The sequence below is a fragment of the Sorex fumeus genome, unplaced genomic scaffold, assembly GCF_029834395.1.
Source record: "Sorex fumeus unplaced genomic scaffold, SorFum_2.1 ptg000008l, whole genome shotgun sequence".
Classification (NCBI taxonomy): domain Eukaryota; kingdom Metazoa; phylum Chordata; class Mammalia; order Eulipotyphla; family Soricidae; genus Sorex; species Sorex fumeus.
In genome coordinates, this window is record NW_026606065.1 from 47,623,433 (window position 1) to 47,626,533 (window position 3,101).

A 3,101-nucleotide genomic window follows, 5' to 3' on the forward strand; every position below is an offset into this window, starting at 1 on the left:
AAGTGCTCTACCTCTGAGCTATATCTCCCCAATGTTGATTTCTGTATTTAGGTTATTGAAGAAACTTGCAAGTTTAGACTCAGTTTACAAATAGCTGTGAATAACATTGCTCTCAGAAACATTCTCCATTTCACCTTGAAATCACAGCCATATTTAGACCCCATAACAGGTCAGTGAAATCAGACACTTTTGGGGTGTGATTTTAATTGCCTAACCCCTTGCCCCACAGATATAGTACAGAGGTTAAGGACTCTGCCTTGCATGTAGACCACCCTGATTTGATCCTTCGCACTACATGTTATCCTTCAGAGTGTTCCCTGAGATCAGAGCCAGGAGAAAGCCCCGAGCACTGCCCCATGTGGCCTCCAAACCAAAAAATAAAATAAATGATTTTAAAAAGTTAATTCGGAGATGGTCGTTCCATTGAGAGCGAATGGGGCGTCAGGAACGAGGCTGTTTCTCATAAACATTGTCTTCGTAAGATTCAGCTGTAGTCCTACCTTTCCACACTCACGGTCAAAGTCGGCCAGCATTTGTGCCGCTTGGCTGATGTTTGGTGTTATTAAAACAATGTCATCAGCAAAGCGGAGGTGGTGTAGTTGCCGACCATCTATCTTCACTCCCATTCCTTCCCATTCCAGTCGTCGCATGATGTTCTTGAGGGTGGCACTGAAGAGTTTCGGTGAAATGGTATCACCCTGCCGCACCCCTCTCTTGACATCAACGATCACTTCTTTGTAGAATGGTGAGATCCTGGTAGTGAATCCGCAATACAGCTCATGGAGGATCCTGATGTATTGGGCTTGAATGCCCTGATTGGCTAGGGCTTCAATGACCGCTTCCGTCTCAACAGAATCAAAGGCCTTCTTTAAATCAATGAATGTTAGGCAGAGCAGCATCTTGAACTCCCGAGAAACCTCAGTGAGCTTGGTTATCGTGTGGATATGGTTGATGGTGCTGAATCCTTTGTGGAACCCTGTTTGCTCGCATGGTTGTCCTTCATCTAGTGTTCTGCCAATCCTATTTAGGATGACTCGAGTGAACAACTTGTAGATGACAGACAATAGGCAGATCGGGCGATAGTTGCCAATGTCATGGATGTCTCCCTTCTTGAACAGTAGAACGGTCCTGCTGGTTTTCCATTGGGACAGAACCTTGCATTCAGACAGGTAGCGAGTGAAGAGCCGAGCCAGTGTATTGATGAGTACTGACGGCAGGTTCTTCAGATGTTCAGGTCTGACTTTGTCTGGGCCGGGTGCTGTTTGTTTCTTTACCGACGAAATGGCGTGTGGGATTTCGGAAGGGAGAACATTGGGAACGACATATCCATCCTGTGGAATTTGGTATGTCGGCAAGTGGACATGGCTATCGAAGAGATTTGAGTAGAAGTCATGGATAATCTTCTCCATTGCCGTTCTGGAGGATGTGATGGATCCATCAGGACGTCGGAGGGCAGTCATCTTGGTCTTATAGTTGGCGAAGGACAGGCGGGCGTTACAAATACTTTTCCCGGCTTCTGCCGCATCTACCAGTACTTCTGCTCTTCTCTCTTCCTTGATCGCATCTCTGCACTGCTTTGCAAGCTCGGACATTAGCTTGCGGTTGCCTGAGGCATGCGCCAAACCACGCTGGCGAATTAGCTCAAGAGTTTTCGAAGATAGGCGATTTTTTGTGGCTATCTCTCTCTTGGTGTTCCTCGCACATTCATGGAGGTGCTGAACCAGTCGATCGTATTCTTCCTCAATGTTGTCAACAATGGCATCTTCCCATGTTGCCGCAATAGTACCAAAGAGTTCCCAGTTGGTGGTCATTCTGGGAGTTCTCTTTTTGAACTTTGCAGCCCTTTCTCCCCGTTCTGTGAAGTAGAATTTTGCACGAAGGAGACGGTGGTCCGATCCCGTTCGAAATTTTGGGAGAACAGTGACATCAGTCAGGCAAAACCGTCGATTGAATATGATGTGGTCTATTTCATTGTGGAATCGTCCACCGGGAGACTCCCATGTCCATCATTTAGATTCTGCCTTCTGGAACTGTGAGTTACCATGAATGGTCTTGGTCAACATGATGAACTCAGACAGTCTCTCACCCTGTTCGTTCCATTCTAGGCCATGGGTCCCGATGTGAAGTTCTTCAGCTGATCTTCTCGGTCCTATCTTGGCATTAAAATCACCCACAATGATCTTGTAGAAGGTGTGGTCTTCTTTATAGAACTTCTCTAGCTCCATGTAGAACTTCTCGATTTCTTTTTCATCATAATGAGATGTTGGTGCGTAGACAACAAAGATAGAAACTGCAGGCAGTGAGCCACATCTATTCAAATGTAAACGTCCGATTCGGGTTGTTAGGCATTTGAATGAATCAATGCTCTTGGCCAAGTTTGTGTTGACAAGGACACCGATGCCTCCAACACCTCTTTTATCGCATGTTCCGAGGAACAATTCTTCTCCAGTGTCGAAAACGGCATGGTGAGATTCGTGCCTTCTTGTCTCGGTCAGACCAATGATGTCGTACTTGATCATTCGCGCTTGTACCATCAGGTCCTCGATGGATGCATCTGATGCTAGCGTACGTGCATTGAAAGTACAGACGATCATTTTTGTCTTCCTTCGTTGTGGCAGCCTAGGTCGGCCTTGAGATTTTGTCGGCCTCTTCTTTCTCATCCTTCTCAGCTATGTGTACCTAGGTCGAGAGGTCAACATGACAAATGACCTGGCACCCGAGCTGCGCAGGAGGAAGAGAGCGGCTTGGAACGCCTTCAAGAACGTCGAAGAAATAGCTAAGAGGACGAAGAACCTCCGGCTCCGGGCACATCTCTTTGATTCCACTGTTCTTCCTGCATTAACATATGCCTCAGAGACCTGGGCCCTACGCAAACAAGATGAGAATGCTATTCAGGTCTCCCAAAGAAGAATAGAAAGAGCTATGCTTGGAATATCACGTTTCACTCAAATGAGAGAACGAATCCGGAGTTCTGACATCCGTCGACGATCAAGGGTCAGGGACGCTGTCTCATTTGCCAAGGTGTCGAAAATCAGATGGGCTGGTCACGTAATGAGATTTAAAGATGACCGCTGGACTAGAGCTGTTACCGACTGGATTCC

General features: G+C 46.8%; 1 pseudogene; it reads right to left on the bottom strand.

The window, feature by feature from the left end:
• Positions 1–533: 533 nt before the first annotated feature.
• LOC130019159 (craniofacial development protein 2-like) lies at positions 534–2,594 on the bottom strand (annotated as a pseudogene).
• Positions 2,595–3,101: the final 507 nt, after the last annotated feature.